Source organism: Cupressus sempervirens, chromosome 11 (assembly GCF_028749045.1).
Source record: "Cupressus sempervirens isolate cs-2001-9-10 chromosome 11, ASM2874904v1, whole genome shotgun sequence".
Lineage (NCBI taxonomy): Eukaryota > Viridiplantae > Streptophyta > Pinopsida > Cupressales > Cupressaceae > Cupressus > Cupressus sempervirens.
Genome location: NC_143128.1, coordinates 452,896,372 through 452,920,994, shown reverse-complemented (window position 1 = coordinate 452,920,994; position 24,623 = coordinate 452,896,372).

Genomic DNA, 24,623 nt, shown 5'->3' with positions numbered 1-24,623 from the left:
GAGGTCTTCCACCTAATGTGGATGGTAGGCAACATTTAGCTGACCCAATAAGGGACTCAGATCTTATTGATGTGGATCTTGGTGGATGCAATTTCACATGGTCCAACAAGAGAATAGGCTCAAATTGTATTCATGTGAGACTAGACAAAGCTCTTAACTTCTAATTTGATGTGTCAATTTCATTGCAAACTTTCCTTGTTGGTTTGACATGGTTTGAATCACTCCCCAATCTCTCTCTCTCTCTCTATTGATAGAATTACTAGAAAGCTGTGGTTGGTGCATCTTGGCCTATATGATAAAATAAATGGGTGGTGAGGGATAGAGGTTGATGGAACAACAATGTACAAGGTGGCCAAAAAACTAAGATTCATTAAATCTAAAATTAGAATATGGAACAAAAGTGATTTTGGAAATATTTTCCAAACCAAAGAAAGGGTTATAAAGGAGCTTTTGTAGGTACAACAAAGATCTAGACATAGGGGTATGATGAAATTAAGAAGAATACAGAGAAGGATATCCTTGCTAATCTTCATAATATTTTTGGAAAGGAGGAAATGTTTTGGAGATAGAGGTTATGGTTGATCTAGCTCAAAGAAGGGGATAAAAACTTGAGGTTCTTTCACCTTTCCACTATGAAACATACGACAACCAATAGAATAAGTTAGATTAATAAGGGAGGTGATTTGATAAAGGAAGATAATGAGATAGCTGAGGAGGCCATTAGGTAATTTTCCTCTATTCTTACTAAAGATCTCAATTTGGCTAAGGAGTATCAAAATATTATCATTAATACTATCCCTTTGATTATAAATGAGGTTCAGAATAGGGGCTTATTGGCCAATCCCAAAATGGAGGAAATTAAAGAGGCAATTTTTTATTTTCCTGCTAAAAAGGCCCTTAGTCCTGATGGATTTCCTACCTTTTTCTTCTAGATGTACTGGGATATTATCTAGTATGACCTAGTCAAAGTTGTTTAGGAATTCTTTGGTGCTAGGAATCTTCTTAAAGAAATTAATGCTACGTTTTTGGTATTGATTCTAAAAGTTATAGGGGCTGATTCTTTTGGATCTTTCAAGCCTATTGGCCTTTGCAATTCCCTCTACAAGAATTTTGCTAAATTCTTAACCAATAGAGTTATCAAATTACTTCTTGAGATTATTGCTCTACAACAATTTGGGTTTGTGCCTGCCTGGTAGACAAATTCTTGACTCCATCATGGAGGTCCATGAACTTATTCATTCTCTAGAAGATGGTAAATATGAGGGCTTCTTGATTAAACTTGATCTTTCTAAAGCTTATGATAGGGTGGATTGGGGGTTTTTGGGTGGGGTGCTTGAAGCTTTTGGTTACAATTCCAGAGTGAGAAAGTTAATTTCTCAATTGATCTCCTCCCCCACCTTTGTAGTTATTGCTAATGGATCCCCTTTAGATTTTTTCAAATCTTCTAGAGGTCTCTACCAGGGGTATCCTTTATCTCCTATTCTTTTCATCATCCTTGCTGAAGGTGTGGGTAGACTTATTAATTCCAAAAGAAGTATGGGGGATTTTGTGGATTTGAAATCTTCTTTAGGTCCTCTAGTCTTTACTCATTAGCAATTTGTGGATGATATAATTTTTGGAGGTGAGGCCTTTATTAGAGAAGCTTTTAGTGTCAAAGAGATACTCACAACATATTCCAAGCCTTTGGTTAGCTCATTAACTAGGATAAGAGTTTTTTTGTCCTTCAATACTCCCCTTGATAGAAAGAGGAAAATTGCTAGCATCCTAGGCTATAATATTGGGACTCTTCCCTTCATTTACTTAGGCCTTCCTTTGGGTACCAAACTACCTAACTAGTTTTGGGACAATCTCATTAACAAGTTTAATAGAAAACTGGCGGGTTGGAAAGGACTCTTAGCCAGGCTGGACAAGTATTATTGATCAAGTCTACCCTCCAAAACCCTCCTACTTATGCTCTTCATCTCTTCACTATCCCTACCAAGGTTGTTGTGCATTTGAAGGCCATTGAGAGGCAATTCATGTGGTTTGGAATATATGTAGACCCAAGAATAAAGGGGGCTTGGGGATTAGAAAGCTGAAACAAGTTAATAGTGCTCTCCAAGCAAAACAAATCTAGATAATCTTCAATTTTGAAAGGGAATGGAGAGATATTATGGAGCTCAAGTATTTGGAAAACCTTAGTCTCAAAAAATTCATTAACAAAGTTTATGATCCTAGGGGTTCTATTATTTGGAGTGGCATACTAAGGAATAAGAGTTTTTTCTTCAAAAAAGCTAAATGGAAACTTGGCAATGGAGAAGATATCAACTTTTGGCATGATGACTAGCTTAGTGTTGGCCCTATCTAGGAAATTGAACCTTTTAGTAGATTGGATAATGTTTGCATTAATAGGTTTGGGAGCAAGGTAAGAGACTATAAGAACCAAAGTGAATGGATTGACTTAGCTAAGATATACTTGGATCTCAAGGCACTCATGGACCTAATTAGACATCTTGCCTTATCTCACAAGAAAGACACCATTTTCTAGGGAGAGACTATTAATGGAATTTACATTGTGGCCTTTGGCTATGAGAATCTTCAAAATTTTGGTCCTCCCCTTATGCGGGCCAAAGCACGAATCTCAAGGCTCACTACAAAAATCAACATCTTCCTATGGATTATGCTTCAAAATCACATCTTGATGGTTGATAACCTCACAAAGAGGGGAAATATGATGCCTAATAGATATATTCTTTTTAAAAATCAATGTGAGAGTGTTGATCACCTTTTCATCCACTACCCTTTCATTAACATTATATGGTCCCTTTTCCTATCTTTTTAAACATATCCTACTGTTTTTTTTTAACATCCTTGATGTGTTTGAGTAGTGGATCCATGGTAGATTTGGGAGTGATGATACAATTTTGTGGAACTAGACCTTACCCCATGTTTTCTTGGGGGTCTAGAAAGAGTGTAACAATAGAATTTTCAAGGACAAGGAAACCCAGGCTGAGGTTGTTTTCCACAAATGCTTTAATTCTTTGACGGAGAATTATTCTACTATCAAAGGTCCTATCCCCTCTATTGGCACCAATGAAAATAATAAAAGCAAGAGGGAAGGGTGTATATGGTTGATGCCACTTGAGGGATGGTCTAAAGATAACTTTGATGGGGTGAACACAGGAAACCCCAGAAAGGCTAGAGTAGGAGGTGTTATTAGAAACAACTTCAACAAAGGTATTACTATAGTGGCTAATCCCCTGGGAACTCAAACCAACCATTATGCGAAGGCTATAGGAGCTCATTATATCATTAAACTAGCTAAAGATATGGGTGTGAAAAAACTTTGGTTGTAAGATGATTTGAAAAATATTATAGATTGCCTTAAGGAGAAGAATAAACCTACCTAGACAATAGAGAACATTATAGATGAATGCAATCTTCTTTGCAAATCTTTTGAAGAAATTTATGTGGCACATGAGTACCATGAGGCCAACCAAATGGCTGATACCTTGGCTAATTGGGCCATCAAGTACAATGGGATGGCCAAGTGGATAGAAGGCAATAATCTCTTGTCAAGAATTAAAGATATGATTGAATGGGAAAGGATCCTAGGAAGATTGGGCATAATTAAAAATCATTATGATAGATAATATGACTTGGAGGAGGGTTAGAAATTTGATTTATAAATTTAATATGATAGTTAGTGCTTTATGGGGAATGTGTAGAAATGAGATGTGGAAGTAAAATATCACTCATACTTCTCACACATTCATCTCTATCCTCTTAATTCAATTATAGACTTTAGATTGCTGGACAATAAAACTGACAATAGGCTTAAGAAAATGAGAAGAAACTCTTTTACTTTGAGGGGTTTTGATATTGGGTTTCAAGTTAGCATCAAGGGCAAGATGGTGAGGGAAAGGCATAGGAGGGAACTAGAGGATGAAGCCCAAAAATGGTGTAGGAGGTCAAAGGTCTAGGAAATTTTGAAAAAAGGGGATTTCATGACTTTTATAGAAAGGCTACATAGTTGGAAGCCCTCAATCACCAAGGCTATGGTGAAAAGCTGGAACGAGGGCATCATGAAAAATGATGGAGTTAAGTTTACTGGAACTAAGGATGTTATTTATGTGGTTATTGGTATTCCCATCATGGGGAAGAAATTTTATAGAGACCAAAAAATCTTGAGCCAAGTAGTGGTGGAATTTACTAAGGATCAAGAGGAAAAGAAAGCTCTTGCAAAGAGAGGTACCCATTATCTCCCAAGTTCTATAAAGTAGCTATTGAGGTTTATTTTAAGGGCTATTATCAAGTATATCACCCTTGATACTAGATTTTATTGGCTATGAACTTACCACTTTGTGATTTTAAATCACTTCAAGTATGGGGCCAAAATTTCTATCCCCTTTTATCTTTTCTCTTCAATGAATGAGAATATAAATGAATATTAGGAGAAGCACACTAGGAATCTTGCACTCCGTGAGGGGATTTTACTTTTAAGTTATGAATTCTTCAAAGCTAGAACAATTAGAAAAAAAATTAACCTAAAAAGGATGGGAAGAAGGATAGAGAGGACATAAAAGAGTTGAAAGATGACTATCTGCCATCAAACATTGAATATAGCCAAGACATGCACACTGAATTGGATAAGGATGACACTCCATAGAGAGGCTCTAGGAAACACAACTCTAGATAGGAAAATAAAAGAGATACCACTCCTCAACCCAAGCATGACCTTGATTCCTCCTTTGATAGGGAGTATAATGAAGGGGCTAAGGGAATGGACATCAGAGAAGAGAGTGATGAAGGCATGGAGGAGAATAGAGAAGAGGAGGGTTTGGAGAGGAAAAAGGGAATGAAAACCATCACTATAAAAATGATGAAAAATGGAGAGGATTTTGAGAACACTGTTAGGGGTCAAAAAACAAAGCATCTTTAAGCCAAGAAGGAGAAAAAAGCGGTCAAGGGGGATGTGTTAGAAGGTAGCAAGAGGGATGATAAAAATCAAGGCTTTAGGATTTTGGCACTGGCTGATACAAGTGCTTGATTACTCATAGAGACAAAAAGGTGGTATGGAGAAATTTCAAAGCCACCTTAGCCAAGATGGGGTTAAACAGAGAACTAATTAGAACTCAAGTAAAAGAGGATGATGAAGGAAAAATTCTAATGGAGCAATTAATTGATTAGGCCCTGATTATTTTTAGTGACATTGCTAAGGAGCACCTAGATATGGATGTCATCAACAATGCCAAGAATATTGTGGTTGACAATTTTCGTACTACTAAATGGATCTTCCATGAACTCCAAGACCTAAAGTACATGGTGTGCAACCTTGAAAGAGAAAACTACAGCCTGAAGAATATAATCATTGAAGAAGAAAAGAACAAGGATGACAAGGTGCAAGAAGTCACAAAATGGGTTGAAATTATGGAAAGCTCCATGAGGACCATTGTGGAACAAAGCTAGAATATCCTTAAGGAAGCCAATGAAAACCTCAAGATCCTTAACAAAAATATGGAGGACTAGAGAACTAGCAAGAATTAGGATCTGGCCTCCCACAACACCAAGGAAAAGGCCCCAAAGCATTGTTCTAGGAAGCACACAAGATCCAACATGAGGAAGAAGGATACTCCAGATCTTGATAAAGAGCATTCAAAAATGAAGGAGGCAAAAGGAAAACTTTCAAAGCTTGAAGTTAATGCAATTGAAATGTTAAGAGAGATTTCCTGAGTGCCTTGGCTTTTATGGGTGGCCTAGCTTTTTGTCATTTCTCCCTGGCTTTTCACTAGCTCCTATCTTTTTGTAAGGAGTTGTTTCTTTGGTTTTCTTTTAGTTATTGTTGCTACTTTAAGTGATATTTTATGACTATTCCTTTTATTGTATGGGTTTCAAGGCCCTGTTAAATCTTGTTTTCCTTAATAAAAAACAAAGAGTATTTAAAAAGGACCACACTAACCTTTTCTATAGAAAGAATATTCAAAAATCCTTCAAATAGTATATCCAATGATTGAATTTGGTGTTTGCTAGCTTCCAATAGAATGAAAGAATATTCAAAAATCCTTTAAATAGTGTATCCAATGATTGAATATGTGTTTGCTAACTTCCAAGAGCATGAAACCCATGGTTTCTATCAGAACAATAGAACACATAATAGAAAAAATATATAATATGGATCAGTAGGGACCCAAATTTGTATTATGACCATTTTTTGGTGTTTTCATATAGTGTGTACACACTATAGTGCACACCATCTAAAGTGCATGCATAGTATAGTGTCTATGTACCATGTGAAAAATCTATCTCTCTCTATCCCAATCTTTGTCATCCCCTACTCTCTCTCTCCTCTCCCATCCCATACTCTCTCTCCCCCTACTCTCTCTCTCTCTCTCATTCTCTCTTCCCATCCCCTATTCTCTCTTTCTCTCCCATACACACACTCCCATCCCTACTCTCTCTCTCCCACTCTCCCACCCCCTACTCTCTCTCTCTCCCCTACTCTCTCCCACTCTCAACCCACACCTTAATCTCTCCCTCTCTCACTCTCTCTCTCTCTCCCACCTCTACTCTTTCTCCCATCCCCTAGTCTCTCTATCTCACACACACTCCCATCCCCTTCACTCTCTCTCACTCTCATTCCCTACTCTCTCTCTCTCTCTCCCCCACTCTCTCCCCCTACTCTCTCTCTCCAATCCCCTACTATCTATCTCTCTCTTTCTCCCACCCCCTACTCTCTCTTATCTCATAATCTCTCTCACTCTCTCTCATCCCCTACTCTCTCTCTTGCACCCTCTACTCTCTCTCTCACTCTCTCTTTCTCCCACCCATACTCTCTCTCCCATCCCCTACTATCTCTCTCTCTCCCACCCCCTTTTCTCGCTCACTATCTCCTATTCCCTACTCTCTCTCTCTCTCTCACACTCCCATCCCCTACTCTCTCTCTCAAACACACACTTGCATCCCCTACTCTCTCTCTCCCCCATCTCCCACTCAACCCCTATTGTTTCTCTCTCTCTCACACACACATTGCCATCCTATTCTCTCTCTCTCCTACTCCCCCATCCCCTACTCCCTCTCTTAGACACACTTCCATCCCCTACTCTCTCTCTCACACATACACTCCCATCCCATACTCTCTCTTTCTCTCTCACACATAGACTCTCATCCCCTACTCTCTCTCTCTCTATATATATATATATATACATATATATATATATATATATATATATATATATATATGTATCTATCTTGATATTCATCTCCATATTTCTCTATCTAAATCCCTCTCGCACTCCTCTCTTTTACTATATATTTCTCACACACATCAATCTATCTTTATCACACCCTCTCCCCCTCTCTCTCCCTCTCTCCCTCTCCCTTCTCCTACTCTCTCTCTCTCTCTCTCTATATATATATATATATATATATATATATATATATATATATATCCCACCTCTTACTCTCTCCCTATCATTTACTCTCTCTCATTATCTACCCTCTCTCCCTCTCTCCTTCCTTCTCTATTGAAATTCAATCTTTAAGAGTGCATGCACACTAAAGTGTGTATGTGCTATGCAAGCCTAAATTTTTAAAACACTTTAAATAACATACACATGCTATTTAAAGCTTTGGATTCTACTAAGACTAAGGCTTGGTTTTTCCTTGGGGAACCAACCCAAAGGTTTGAAGTCTCTAAAGTGGTTTGGGATGTTTTTTTTTACAAACATACAAAAAATGATTGATTTTTCTTGTGTGCTCTCCTTCAAGATTCCTCATGGTTGAGCATTGGTAAAATTAGGTTACATGACATTGTAGATCTCTATGTTAGCTATATAACCATATAATTTCTTTTTAATTTGAACTATTTCAAGCCTTTCAACTATAATTTCCTTTGAATTTATGTCCATTTTCTATCAAAAACCAACAGGTACTAATTGGGCTATAGATTTTAGCTCATCCATCAAATTTTTCAATAACTTAGTTTTTTAGAAACTAGAATCCATTATACACACTTTGAATTATAGAAGTTTTTATATTAGATTAGTTTTTAATTATTTATAGGGAGAGCACAAATACATTTCACATTTTTGAGATGTTTCTAATTAAAAAATTCATAAAAAAATACACATTATAAAATTACCTGAAAAATATGGGATAAACTACATAGTGTAATGTAAATTTTGACCAAAGTGATTAAAGAATTTCAAAAAAAAAGTTAAAATTTTAGTGGGGCCACACTTTGCATTGTGTTATATTTTTTCTAAAAAAATAATACCACTTTCTATGGCCTCCTTTTTTGATGACCTAAAACTAAACCATTTTGAAAAAAAATGAATAGTTTAGAAACTAGATTCAAAGGACTACTACTTTTTTTTTGGCATATCTTAAAATTTTGAGCATGACTATCTTCAAATTCTTGTCAAAGTTTAGAAATTATTGATTTTAGAAAAAAATGTAGCAACTTATACCCCCCTTTTGGCACCACAACTTGGTGCACCTACCCAACAGACTTTTAAATTTTTGATAATTAGTGATTGTGATTCCTTTAAGATGTCATGGGTGAGAAAGCCTGGGCTCCTCAAGTTCTGGGCATAGATTAATCTTTAATAGCAGCCAATTTGTAAGATGAGTACTAGCTATCAATCTTGTGAATTTATTACAATATGTAATAGTTAGTGAATTTGAGGTATTTACACTATTCAAATTCACTTCCATAAGAATTTCCAAGTATTCAATTCTAATGGACTCAAGGGTGGGATAGTAAATACCACCCATTAATATCTTGGACACAAAATGTTCACCTCTAATCACTATCTTTTCAACTCTTTATGTCTTACATAATTGTATCAATTTAGAGCTCTATTTTGCTTTGAATGAATATGCTTCTTGCAAGCATTTTGGACTAGTTCAAGTATTATATAATGGTGACATTCTCTAGCAGCAATACATATATAATTCAAATGTTCCCAATAAACTATTTGACTTCATTGGCTATCATGATATCTTGTATTGATCTGAATTACACCACTCCTAACTTTACTATTGATTAAGATATTGTTGATAAATCTAAAACTAATGATATCATTCTAGTGTTTGGATAATCCTCTCATATTAATCATGTCATTGCCATTCTTGAGACTTCATATGAGTGAGCTGCCTACTACTGCAACACTTTTATACTAGTATGGTTTGTTGATCTAAGTATGTCACTATCATACATGAATAAATTTTGTTTACAAATGTATTCCTTTCATCTAAATTTAATTTTATTACATGTTCAAAGTTACATGTACACTTAGAAATTAATGGTAGTAGTTGAATTATTCTTATTGATATCATTATTTTAAACTATTTAATGACCTCTATTATAAGTGCCTTGCCCTACTAGTGTACATGTCTCACATAGATTTTATTTAATGTATGAGAAATAAAAAAATCTTCATTGAATCATTGCCTACTATGGTTGTATAAGACCTATTCCTTAACATTTTTTCCTCGTGGAATGGTAACGTGATTCTTGAGATTTTACAAGAATGTTCTCTCTTGATCAAAAAAAGGATTATGTAGGGTTTGATCCTATGTTATAGTAGTTACATGTCCTACTATGCTTTGTTTCATCATGATAATTTTTTCATTTTACCCTATTTAAGTATGAATGTTGATTCAATGATTGTACATAAAAAATTTCTAATCTCTTTCATGTATTTTCCTTTCTCTATACATATATTGTTTTCAATATATGTTAGCTAATGACATGAATAAGTTGTAGGTTCTTCATTACTTGGTCACTCATGACTGTACCTCTTGTAGTTTCAACTTTGTAGAGTTCTAATTTTCGACACAATATAAAGCATTTTGTAGAGCTAAATTCATGAAATCCAATATGCCAACTTCCATTATAGTATTTCCTCTAAACATATATTTAATTCTAAACCTTTTAAATATTTTTATTTCCTCACTTTTCAATTTTAATTCTCATTACAATTATAGTAGTGGTGTTTTTCTTTGAAATCATTTGGTAGAAGTGTATTTGAAAATTGTATACATTCAAAAAGTGATCTCTTTTAGATTATGCCATCTTTCATTAGTTTATAATAGAGACAATGTAGAAAGATAAAAATTGTATGATTATTCTTTAAAGGATGCTAACTCAAGGGAATAACAAATGTTTTACAAGCAGGAGGATGGTGGTTTGATTTTATTGTTCTATATTATCACCAAATATGCTATTAAATATGTAACTAAATATGCTAGTAAATTACTATTGAATAGGTAACTAAATAGACTAAATATGTGATTAAATATGGTACTAATTATGCTACTAAATATGTGATTAAATATACTACTAAATATATGACTAAATATGTGATCATATATACTACTAAATATGTGACTAAATCAGTGATCAAAATTAGTGACCAAATAAGTGGCTAGAATATTTTAGAAGTAAATTTAGTTGTGTTATAAATGACTAGATATTAACTACTATTAGTCATGTGACTAAGTTTAGTCACTTAAATACAATTTTTAGTATATTTTAGTCACATATTGTTATTTTTGTACTAGTGTTATAGCAGACAATAAGTAACATAATGTTACAACCCACTATCTTAGTAGTAAAATACTTGTAGAATGTAAACATTAATAGTAAAACATCACAAATGACATGGATACAAGTTTGACACTAGGATTTAACATGGAAACTCAATTTGGGAAAAATCACCAATAACATGTCACCAATCTTTCACTCTTCTGAAGTGAGCTTTGCTAGGAGCCAACCCTATTAAAGCTTATAAAACACATGGCTAAATGTGACCTTCTTAAAGTATTTAATCATCCTATTAGGAGTGGCCTTTCTAGAGGACTTAATAAGATTCCATTAGAATGCCACCTTGATTAAAGGATTTATATATGACTATTAGGTCAACTTTGATTAAAAGATTTTATTACTAATACAATGCTTAGAAAGTAATAAAATTTTTGATCTAGCTAATACAAATCACTTTGAAAATGTAGATCACAGTTTGATTTACATGTTAATCCATTGACTGGCCTTCATTGTTAACTTTGTCTATGATCTTCTTGGAACTCCTTCAAGCAATCACACTTTACCTCTTCACTTATACTTCTCAACCTCCTACTTAGGTTTGCCAATAAATAGCATCAATAATTTCTCCAACCTTGATTAGGTCTTTACTAGTTTTGCTAACCTCAACTCCTCACTTAAATTAGCCCTTAAACATCCCAAAATAGGCAATTTTGATATTTTGTGACTTAAACACCACTATAGATCTTAGGATTTTTTTAGATTCATTGAATCCTTCCAAAATTTTGTCTCCTCTTTTCTATTCTAGAAACTTCTCCAAACTTTTCTTTGAATTAAATATTCTGGGTCATCCATCCTTATTTCCACATATTTTACATATTTCAAGAAATCAATTATATGGACTAGATATCAAAATTTCCTCATAATTTGTCAAATGTTGTCCCTCGGCCAACATTGTGTTATAATGCTCAGTCATCACTGGGTTAATCAATGCCTACTATCTTTCCCATTTGACACATATACTAATGCTTAGTCAATACTAATTCTTGTTCAATGCTAAATTTTTTTGGCTTATATTGGGATTTAGTTGACACTAGAATTACTCGACGTACTCTTTAAGTTTCATAATCTTCTACTCTTTTTCTTGTTCAAGCCTATGCATTTTTTCATCCTTTGATCACTTTGTCAAGGCTTCACTACAACTATCTTCTTCACTTGTAGCATGATTGAATAATCACTTTACCTTGTAAAAGTCTTAGTAATCAAGTGTCCATTATAGTTTAATCATAACTCAACCTTTCCTCTAGGTGCTATTTTTATGTCTCATCTCAAATCATCTTTATCAATCATCTAGATATGACTCTCTAATAAGAAAGAAAATTGTCTTACTAATTAGGTTTGACATCAATGACAATTTCTTTTTCCAATTTAAGTTTCAGACAACTTGTAGCATAACAATAGGATAAGAGTGTAGGAGATCTAAGATAAGAGAATGAGGAGAGGGCCTCCTTTTAAAGAGAAATGGATAATAAAGAATAAGTGGAAAAATCAAGGATGAAGAGTGGTCCTTGAGTGATCCATGTGCACAAGTATATCACCTAAGAAAGATTAATAGATATGTTTAAGGGAAAAATCATGTGTGGAGGAGAATAAATATTTCACCAACCTTGAAAGGTGGTCAAACCATAATTGAATAAATAAGAAAAATGACAATTTAATCAAAGATAACTCATTAATGTGTGATTTATTTGGGAATATATCAAGTTAAAGTATGAAGATGTCAAGCTATTAGTTGATAGATAGATTTGACTCCAAAGAATGAAGCTCACAAAGATAGTTAATGTTGACTGCACAATCTATAAGTTGTAGGACTAAATATTAGGAGAGAAAAAGATCGAAATAAAATGGAAAGGCCAAGAATATTCCATAAAGAGATAGATATCAAGGGAAAATGGAAAATATCAAGCATACACTCCTAAGAAATGTTAGGATTAATCATGGACATAAATAACAATTACATGCAAATATAACCAATATCACAAAGTAATAAATCACACATAAGAGAACATAAGACACAAACATTTAATGTAATTCATTGAATCCTTAAGCTATGTCCAAAAAAAACAAGTCCAATATTACTATTATCCAATCACTAAAATTTTTAATCCCTTACATCTCAATACCACCCCAAGAAACTACAAACTCATCATACATTCTTATATCCCTAACCTTAAGCCATTTTATAAAATCTTTTTTCCACTTTAAAAATTAGGGCTAGAATAAGTCATACAATAGAAAAAATAGCATCCAAAACCTTTTAAAATAATAGAGTCAATTGAACTTTTAGGGGTGCCTCCCCCCCCCCGAAAAATAAAAATAAAAAAAAATCCCTATGTGGGTGTTGCCCCTTGACCCTACCTTGTGTTGTGATAGGGAGCACACACACAACCCCTTGACCCCAAACCCTTGTAGTAATAATATGGGGGAATACCAAAAAGAATAAAGTGGGAAAAAAATAACCTTTGAGTCTGATTAGGCTCTATATCACAACAACGGATAGATAGATCAAGAGAAAATCAAAAGGTCAAGTATATGATCCTGGGAAATAGCTTATAGAAAAAAGAAATTATAGAGTATTCCTACCCCTTTGAAATTGAAATTGAAATCAAATAGAGGACATGCAAAAATAAGATAGAGTTGATTAAATCAAGATAAGTCAATGTCCATGATGATAGATAAGAGATTCAAACTAAAGAATGACCACCAAGTAATGAAGATATGCCCTAGTTTGACTAAGTTTGACTAGAAAGATAAAGCATAGGAATTAGATCAAAATAAGAAGAAATGTGAAATGGAAAGAGTTGTGTAAGAGATCATATATGGTAAAGAAATGAAGAAATGGATATTTCCTCAGAAAGATTCAAAGATTAAGCTTCAAATGGTCAGCTAATTGTGAAGAATAAGGAAGAGTTTTAAAATACAATTTTGACCAACAAGATAAATCTAGATTTTGATTTCAATCTTGAAAATAGATCCAAGATGTCAAAATTAAGTAAGGATGCAATTTTTACAGAATTCCAAACAAATCAAAAAATTAGGTCAAAAAGCTATATAAAAGATCCAAAAGGGTAGATTAGATAGGATGATATTATGAACCCTTTGGACTGACAAGAAAGAGAAATGATGATGAGATGAAAATATAAAAATACTATGAATAACTAACCAAGGAGAATCAAGAGGATGAGTGTAGATGAATGACATGTCCATAAAAAATAAAGAAGACACTCTCAACACTCAAATGAAAACTTATATAGAATGAACCCTAAAATGCAAGCTAGTATGAAAAGTGCAATTGCAAGGGTTATGTACGTAGGTCCTAGTTTTTATCATCAAGCCTTATTAAGGACATCAAAATATAATACGAAAATCACTAGCATAAACTATGAGGATATAAATATAATCTATATTAGATAGGGATGTAGGAACCCAACCTATGCATTAAAAACATAATAGACAAAAAACCCCATAAAAAATGATCCATAACTAGAAAATGTTAAAACTTCAAAATTAGTGTGGTTATAAACAAGCTTTCCATGCCATCAATGGAAGGCCTCATCAAAACATCATCAAAATATCATAAAAATCCTATGAGATTTTGATGATGTTGCCATGGCATCAACAAAAACTATCATCCATAGATCGACTAATAGTAGTCGAAACTTTGACGATAGCCCTGGTTTGTAAAAAAAATAAAATCATAAGAATTCTATTTGTTTGGTAATCAAGTTTTATTTTAGTGGTGAATCTCACCCATTAGGGACCCTAAATTTGACAAATTTTTTTGCACTTTTGGAGTAGCGACATCATTAGGACTTTATGAAAATTGGGTCCCATGCTTGGACTAATCATTAATAATGATACATAATCATTTTTATTTTGTTGATGACTTCACTAATGGATTATAATATTTCCACATGGTAAATTAATTTTTTTGCCAATAATTTTTGAGGCTTGTCTGTTGGAAATATAGATGGAATAACTAAGAGAGGGGGGGGGGGGGAGGGGGGTGGGGGGGGCAGGGTTGAATCAGTTACCACAAAAATTAAATCCATAGATCCCTTAGATGTCTTATAAAACTAGTTATTGCTGTCACTTGGTAGTTATAAAGAAAAATAATGTAACTTGGTAAATGCAGTGTATGTTATTTTTAACTAATCTTAAACATTCATAGTGATTAATATTCATGCATAAAATAAATAACATGAACACATGAGACACAAAATTTAATGTGGAAACCCAATATGGGAAAAACCATCAAGTAACTAGCTATTGATTTTCACTCTTCTAAAGTGAGCCTTGTTAGGAGCCAACCCTATTAAAGGTTACAAAACACACAGTTAGGTGTGACCTTGTTATAGGATTTAATCACCCTACTAGGAGTGGCCTTGGTAGAGGACTTTAGAATAATTCAATAGAACTACCACCTTGTTAGAGGATTTACAAAAATCTTTGTTAGACCAACTCTATTCAGAGGTTTAGAAATCACTGCTACAATGGTGAGAAAGTAACAATGATTTGACCTAAATGAGATGCAACTAAATTGCTGATATGAATCTCTATTTAATTTTACTAGATCCTCTTGATCAAATACAACTTTTTTTCTCCTCAAGGATATCTAATCCTTCTTCAAAATTCACTCACACTTTCCTCTTCACATAATCAATACACTTGCATGCTTTCTCATTACACTCATCCGTACTTTAGAATTCATAACTTGACCTCTTATTTATACCTTAAAATTTTTCAAGTCAACTCATTTACAAGTTACAATTACCAATAATCATTACATTAGTCAGCTACAATCATTACATGAAATAATTAAACTTTATTTCCCAAAACAATGAAATGCTTCATTGGCTGACCCTACTCGGTAAACACTACTCTATAAATGATTTCCAATGTTAACTAACTAAAGCTCAGTAAAAATTATGAACTCTACAAAATCCTTTGGATACCAATTGAACTTGGTAAATACTAACTTTCCTTCATTAACCTTCTGAGCTCAGTTAACACTGACTTCTACCAAAAAATCCTTCAATGCCCGAGTGTGCTCGGTAAAAATTGTTTCCTCAGAGTAACTTTTAGGAATGCTCAGTAGACTCTAGAATTTTCTTTGCTGACCAACTAAGCTTAGTAGATTCTATCTGCTGACTAATATGATATTTATGTAACATCAAAGACAACACACAATTGAACAATTATTTCCAATAGTCTCCCTCTTTGGAATTCATGGCAGCACAACATGTCATAGAAAATGAAATTTGAAAAGAAGTCTTTTTTTGAAAAAACATTTCTCCCTCTTAGATTTTATGCCACAAAGATCTCTAATGTAGTAATCTCCCTCTGTGAAGGAATTACATAAGTTCTTTTCTAAAAAAAAAACTTTCCATAAACAAATTCAAATTTTAGAAAGATATGATAGTATATGATAGTACACTCTCCCTCTTTGACAACACATGCCAAATACAACACATACCAAATCAGTAACAATGTACCTTGAGTATTGATTCATATGCAATGTTTCCATGACTATGTTGCATCAACTAATAGATCTTCACCTTGGTTCTTGTTGATGTGTCACTAAAAATTTATTTTAGTGAGCTTCAAATAGGGGAATGACCCCTAGCTTACCTATTAGATACAAGAATTCATCCTTAGGTAATGGCTTAGTGAATATGTCAACAATTTTCTCCTTTGTATGGACATATTCCAATCTAATCTCCTTATCCTACACCAATTCTCTGACAAAGTGATACTTTATTGCAATGTGCTTGGTTTTAGAATGCATTACTAGATTCTTTGATATGTTTCTTGCACTTGTATTATCAAAAACATAACAATTGGTTCTTTGATCTCAACCTTCATGCCTTCCAATAATTTCTTAAGCAAAACAATATTAGAAGAATTTACTACTGCTACAACATACTCTACTTCTACTATAGATTGGGATGTACAATTTTTCTTTTTACTTGTCCAAGAAACCAACCTCTTTCCAAGAAAGAATGCTCCACCACTTGTACTCTTTCTATCATCAATGTTTCTTGCCCAATTAGTATTAGTAAACACTTTCAAGTCCAAATTTCTTCCAAATTTGTATCACAATCCATAATCTTCAATGCCTTCAAGTATCTCAAGATTCTTTTGATTTCCATCATGTGATTTTCTCTAGGTTTTTCTGAAAATCTTGCTACTATACCAACTCCAAGAGCAATATCAATCCTTGTGTGAGCTACATACTACAACTTTCCAATCATTGATCTATATAAGGTCTAATCTACCTTTTTTGATTCATCATCCTTGGTAAGCTTTAATCCAATACACATGGGAGTCCCAACTAGTTTATAATCTTCCATACCAAAATTCTTGAGTATCTCCTTGATGTATTTAGACTAAGTAATGTAGATACCATTATTGCTCTACTAAATTTGAAGATCAACAAAGAATTTGATCTCACCAAAAATAGACATCCCAAATTCCTTGTTCATTTGCTCTAAAAATTCTTTGCATTGATCATCATTTATATGAATAAAGTATCATCCACAAATATTTCTACCCTAAACAATCTTTTTATCTAGTCCTTCCTTGGTATACAAGCTACTATTATCATTAGTTCTCTAAAAACCAATCTGAATAAGATAGTTATGCAATCTTTCATACCATGCTCTAGGGGCTTGTTTTAGACCATACCATGCTTTGTGTAACTTGTAGACCATATCCTTTTTGTCTAGATGAACAAAACCTTCAAGTTGCTCAATTTAGACTTCTTCATCAAGAATACCATTGAGAAATGTTGATTTGACATCCATCTGATATACCTTAAATCCTTTATATGTAGCATATACAAGTAAGGTTCTGACACCTTCCAGTCTTGCAATAGGAGAAAAAGTCTCTCCATAATCAATTCCTTATTCTTGAGAGTAGGCTTTACATAACAATCTAACTTTGTCTCTTGATATCTTAACATCCACATTCAACTTATTTCTAAATACCCACTTTGTTCCAATCCCATTTTTGTCTTTAGGCCTAGGTACAAGAGTCCATGTTTTGTTCTTATCTATTTGCTCTATCTCTTCATTCATAACCTTAATCCAACTTTCATTTTCCAATGCATTTTTTACATTTATAGGTTCAAAATCAGCAAGTAAACAAGTACCTTTTAACTTACTTCTTTTCATAGTACCTTCAAATTTGTCTCCAATAATCTGATCTGGTGCATGATGTCTCCTGACATACTTAAGACAATATAGGTTCCTTGCCTTTTGGCTGAGTTCCACTGTCTTCATTTTGAATTTCAATTTTTGGCTCTAGTTGATCTGACTACTGCTCAAGTCCTTCAGAATTTGTAGGCATTGGCATGATAGCATCTAAATGTGACTCGAGTTCCTTCAACTTAGTTTGAACTTCTTGCAACTCAGTGACTGAAGACTCAAGAGTAGAATTTTCTTGATTAACAAATGTATCTGGCACTGTATTAGGTTCAATGAAAACAAATCTTTTGTAGTCTTTTGGTTCCTTTTTTCTTTCTTCTTCAGTTCTTTCTAAAAACTCATCAACTTTCACATGTGCACTTTCTATGACTTTGTGAGTAGATAAATTCAAACATCTATATGCATTACTCTTGCAAGAATATTCCAAAAATATACCTTCATCACCCTTCACATTGAATTTACCTTTTTAAAATTCTTTTAAGATGTAACATTTACTTCCAAATACTTTTAGATAACTTATATTAGGTTTATATCCATACCATAACTCATAGGGAGTTTTGAATGAGTCCTTCTTCAACTGTATTTAGTTCAAGGTATGAACTATAGAGCTAATAGCTTCCTTCTAGTATTTGATAGCAATTTTTTTTTCAATCATTAGAGTTCTTACACAATCCATGATAGATTTTTTCCTCCTTTTAGCTATTCCATTATGTTTAGGAGTTTCAAGAGCTGATACCTATCTTTTGATTCCTCTTTCAATGCAAAATTTATTGAATTCATGGGAGATGAATTCACCACCTATGTCTGATCTCAAAAATTTTAGTCTTTTCCCTATTTCCTTTTCTACTCTGGCCAAATACCATTTGAACTTCTCAAACGCTTTTGATTTCTTTCTCAGATACATGACATTCATCATTCTAGAATAGTCATCAACAAAAATAATGAAGAACTTTTCTTCAGTATAGCTCTCAATTCCAATAGGTCCATACAAATCAATATGCACAATTTTCAAAAAAAAATTAGACTGATAGTTTTTACTTTTAAAGCTAGTCTTTCTCATCTTACCAATCTGACAGTTCTTGCATAGACCAACATTAGGTTTCTTTATACTAGGAATGCCTCTTACTTTCTTGAATTTTCTTATTTTCATAAAGTTATCAAAATTCACATGACATAGCCTTCTATACCATAACCAACTTTCTTCAACTTGAGCAATAAAAAATTAACATTCACCAAGTTCAAGATAAAACAAGTTACCTTTTGTTTGTATGCCTGATCTAATCAGCTTTCTTTTTTCATCCAACAGTCTTTCTTTTCCATTAATAAATTCCACCTTGAATCCAATATTTATTAGTTGTGCCACACTCAATAGATTGTGTTTTAGTCCTTCAACCCAATAGGCATTATCACATACAAGATCTTTGGTTAGTGAGATTCTTCCTCTTCTTTTTATGCAACAAGGTTCATTATTACCAAATCTCACACTACCACCATCATAATCTTCAAAATGTTCAAACTTTGTTTTTTCACCAATCATATGATGAGAACAACCATTTTCTATGATCCATGTATCATTTTTTTTACATGAGAGATAAGCACCATCTTATCTTCTTCATCATTATCAGATTCATCTTTCATAGCAATGTAAACAATTTTATGTTCATTATTATCAGAATCCTTAGAATCTTTAGCCATGAAACATGTTTCCTTACCTTTGTCCTTGAATGATTTGAAGTCTTTCTTGCCATTGCACTTGTGACCTTTCTTCTCATCCTTTTTTTTCTTTTTTGGGCACCTAGCAACAATATGACCAATTTCCTCACATGAAAAATAGATTAGAGGAACTTTACCTTTGTATTTTCCTTTGCCTCTAGAATATTTCCTTGCTAGTAGAGCTTCAACCACCTCAAGATCACTATAAAAACTCTATTTTGATTCTTCTTCACTTTCTAACTGAGAATCGTTTATCTTTTTCCCCTTATCTTTGAGTGAAAGCTTGGCTTCAAATGTTGAGTCGATGTTCTTGGAAGCTGGAACATAGTTGTCATAGTTATCTAGCTCAAATGTAGTCAATCTTCCTACTATGGCATCTAAATTTATCTTATGATTTGCTTCACATCTTCTTTCTTGAATTATAGAAACTCTAATTGCATAAATAAGAAGCAATGTTCTAACAACTTTACTTACAACTATTTCCTCTTTGATATCTCCTCCAAAAGCTTTGATTGCACTAACACTTGCTCTGACTCTTTCAACATATTTAGCAATGTTCTCATCCTCTCTCATCCTCATCAGATCAAATTGTCCTCTTAGAATTTCTACCTTGGCTCTCCTCACATTGTTATCACCTCCACAGATATCTTTTAGTTTGTTCCACATTTCATAGGCAATTTTGGAGTCCTTGATATCATCAAATTCTTCATAGCTTAAGGCAGATGCAATGTCTATCATCATGGTGTTATGTGTCTTTTTCTCAGCAATGTCATTGACATATAATGTACTAGAAGGAGTTACATATTCTTGATCAAGGTATGTCAATCCTATATCTCCAGTAAAAGCTAGATGGAGTCTCATGAGACCTTGCCATGCTGAAAAATTATCTTTGTTAAGCCTTGGAATTTCCCTCTTCTAAGACATCCTAATATTTAGCTTAGATCCTTTAAATCCTTCCTACAAGCACCAAATTCTCTGATACCAATTTTTGGAAATATAGATGGAGTAACTGAGAGGGGGGTGAATCAATTGCCACAAAAACAAATCCATAGATCTTTGATATGTCTTATAAAACTAGTTACTACTATCACTCAGTAGCTATACAAAAAAATGTTGTAACTCGATAAATGTAGTGTATATTATTTTTAACAACTCTTAAACATTCACAGTGATTAACATGCATGCATAAAATAAATAACATGAACACATGAGACACCAAATTTAATGTGGAAACCCAATATGAGAAAAACCACCAAGTAACTAGCTACTAATTTTCACTCTTCTAAAGTGAGCCCTATTAGGAGCCAACCTTGTTAAAGGTTACAAAACACATTGTTAGGTGTGACCTTGTTGAAGGATTTAATCACCCTACTAGGAGTGGCCTTACTGGAGGACTTTAGAACAATTCAATAGAATTTTCACCTTGTTAGAGGATTTACAAAAATGGTTGTTAGACCAACTCTGTTAAGAGATTTAGAAATCATTGCTACAATGGTGAGAAAGTAACAATGACTTGACTTGAATGAGATGCAACTAAATTGCTGATACAAATCTTTGTTCTACTTTACTAGATCCTCTTGATCAAATACAACTTTTCTGCTCCTCAAGGATATCTAGTCTTTCTTCAAAATTCACTCACACTTTCCTCTTCACATAATCAATACACTTGTATACTTGCTCTTTACACTCATCCATACTTTAGAATTCATAACTTGACCTCTTATTTATACCTTAAAAATTATCAAGTCAGCTCATTTACAAGTTATAATTGCCAATAATCATTACATCAATCGGCTATAATCATTACATGAAACAATTAAACTTTATTTTCCAAAACAATGAAATCCTTCATTGGTCAACCTTGCTTGGTAAACACTACTCCAGAAATGATTTCCAGTGTTAAGTAACTGAAGCCTTGTAAACACTACAAACTTTGAAAAATCCTATGAAGACTGAGTCGACTCAGTAAACACTGATTTTCCTTTGTTAACCTTGTGAGCTTGGTTAACACTAACTTCTACCACAAAATCCTTCAATGCCTGAGTGATCTCGATAAATTTTTTTTCCTCAGAGTAACTTTTAGGAATGCTCAGTAGACTCTGGAATTTGCTTTATTGACCAACTAAGCTTGATAGACTCTATCTATTGACTAATAAGACATTTTTGTAACATCAAAGACAACACACAATTGAACAATTATTTCCAATATTGTCTTATTTGATGATCAGATTCACCAATATATGGTAAAAATCTAAGTTAGGTTATATGATAAGTACATATACATGGCACATGTCTCTATTCTAGAGACTTTCTAAATAAGTTTTTATCCTTTTAAATTTTGGCATGAAATAAAATTTGTTTTCCTCTAACATTTAGGCTTGAAATAGGATTTATACCATCAATTTATGATCATCTAATGGTTATTAAAATGAGTTACTATGTTTCAGATGATATAAAATATGGCTTCTAGGTATTGATACTTTTGGTCATGATTTTCTTCAATAATTAAAGATTCACCTAGATTTTACAAAATTTTCATATAATGGGAAAAAATTGCCAATGAAATTAATTTTTTCCAAGTTTGAAAAAAATCGCCAATAGAAATTAAATTTTCCCCCAAAATAATTTTGGGTTCGTCAAGATTTTATACTTCTTTTTTCTAGAGGGTTGTTTCTTAAAGTTATCCTGGTAGGGATAGCATTAGTGGCAAATATTCACCAATTGGAAAATTTCACTCATCAGTGACCCCAAATTTGGCAAAATAAGTTAGATTTTTAGGGTGGCCATGTCACCTGCACTTTACAAAAATTGGGTAGCATGCTTCATCAAATTTCCAGTAGTGTTACAAAATTATTTTAATTTTAGTAATGATGTTGCCAATAGAATCTAATATTTTTACATGACAAATTAAATATTATCACATACAATTTCCAAGGCTTGCCTTGATTGATGATCATATTCGCTAATATGTGTTAGAAATTAAAGTCCAGTTATAGGCTAAGTACATACATTGAACACGTGTCTCTATCCCAAAGAGTTTCCATGGAACATTTTATCATTTCTCACTTTGGCCCAAAATAGATTTTACTATGGACACATGTCTTTATTTCAAGAACTTTCTCAGAAACTTGTCATCCTTTAAAAGTTTTGCCCAAAATAGGATTTGGGCCATTGATTAAGAACCATCCAATGATTATAAAAATAGGGTTTCTGTCTATTATATGATATAATATTAAATTAGGACATGTTAATAAAAAATTAAATGTTATTTGAGTTTGTGGGGGTGCTACCCTTGAAAACCCCAATGGGCGAGTTGTCTCTCAACCTTTCCCTATACAATGATATGGAGTGCACCACATTTGCTAACATTTTATAGAATTTCAATACAATTAAAAAAAAATCACTAGTGGAATTAAATATTTTCTACTTTGAGAAAAAAATTTCCAATAAAAATAAAATCCCCCCCCCCCCCCCCTCGCCCCCCCATATATTGTTAGATTTGCCAAAGTTTTATACTTTTTTACAAAGGGATATTTCTTAAAGTTATCCTTGATAATCAACATATATATTTGATATACTAATATAGTGGATATAAATGACATAAAGGCCAACTTTAGGATTATCCTTTTTTTATCTTCTTAGCAATGATTGGTGATATCTTGGGAGGCTTGAGCAAAGACAAACACATGGAAAATAGATGAGATTATTAAGAAAAGAACATTAACCAAGATCTTTGAATGAATTATATAATTTTTAAGGAACGAATCAAAATATTTATATCAAATCAAGCCTTAATAATGATATTAGGAATAAGATTGGTAAGAAATTAACTTAATGTCTCTTAATTCTAGCAAGGGCATTACATTGAAGAACCTAACAAGTGAAATTAATTTTAAGTGAAAAGATTCCAAAAACAAAATAGACCTTAAATGAGTGACCTATGAAAAATGTTCCTTCTAATTTAGAAAATAACTTTTCTAGGTAAGATATGAAAGCTATGTTTTTGTATTTTTCTAGGTTAAAATGATTACTATGAAAAGAAAAGAAAAGTTCTAAATGCAAGATACCAATTACATCTATATGCTAACCATTAGAGAGGTACAAGTTCTAAAAAGAGAATGGTTCAGATAAGGTTTAGAAATATAGAAATTATTTACAAAAATAGAAATTCATGAGCAAGAGAGGTACAGGTATATAATGACCCTCATTTAGTAGCAAACATGTAACAAAATAACATTATGTAGGAACCTTGAAAAAATATTGTCATTGATACTTTCCTTCTAGATTCAAAGCATAAATAGATTTAGTCCTTACCTAGAATTAACCTCAAATGATGGAGAGATGCTTTCTTTGCCCTACAACCACAATTTCTCATTCAAATTTTTTTCTTGATGCCCTGCAACCAAATAAAACAAAATCATGATCAATTAGTATTCAAAAAATGTTGAAAATTTTCAAGATATGTTCCTCTTTTGTTGCATTGGTGAGTGTGCTATATGCCTATTAGGATCTATAGTGTTATAAAAACAGCTTTAAGAAGACTAAGATCAACATGTTACCAATATGGTTCCAATTAGAAGAGACTAATTTTAGTGGATGAGGGCATGACACATTTCAACAAAGGAAAAAAACATTACTTTTAATAATATCAAAATATAGAATGTAGCAATAATCAAAATAAGGAACTCAATAATAGAACTACAATGTAAATAGTTAAAAATCATTGTTTGTAGCCATTAAAGCATTCATATGTCTTTGGCTTCTCTCCCTTCCATCCAAAATAATATTCAACCACTCAAAATAAAGAATGCATGTATAGTACTATTCCATATGCATGGATAGTAGGTGAAGCTGAAAAAATGTATCACATTTACATTAATGGATGTTGAGCTATCATTTTGTACGATGCTGAATAACAAGGATCCTTTCAAACCCCTCTTTTGAAAAGACAATCAAGGATCAACTCCAATGTTACAAGCAATATTGCAACCTACTACAATCCACTTGATTGAAAATAAATGTGTATGTTCTATATGCGTGAACATGTGGCCTCTTTTAACACACACACTTCAACATGGTCATTGTATGCAAATTCATCCTAGAATGAACATGAGATT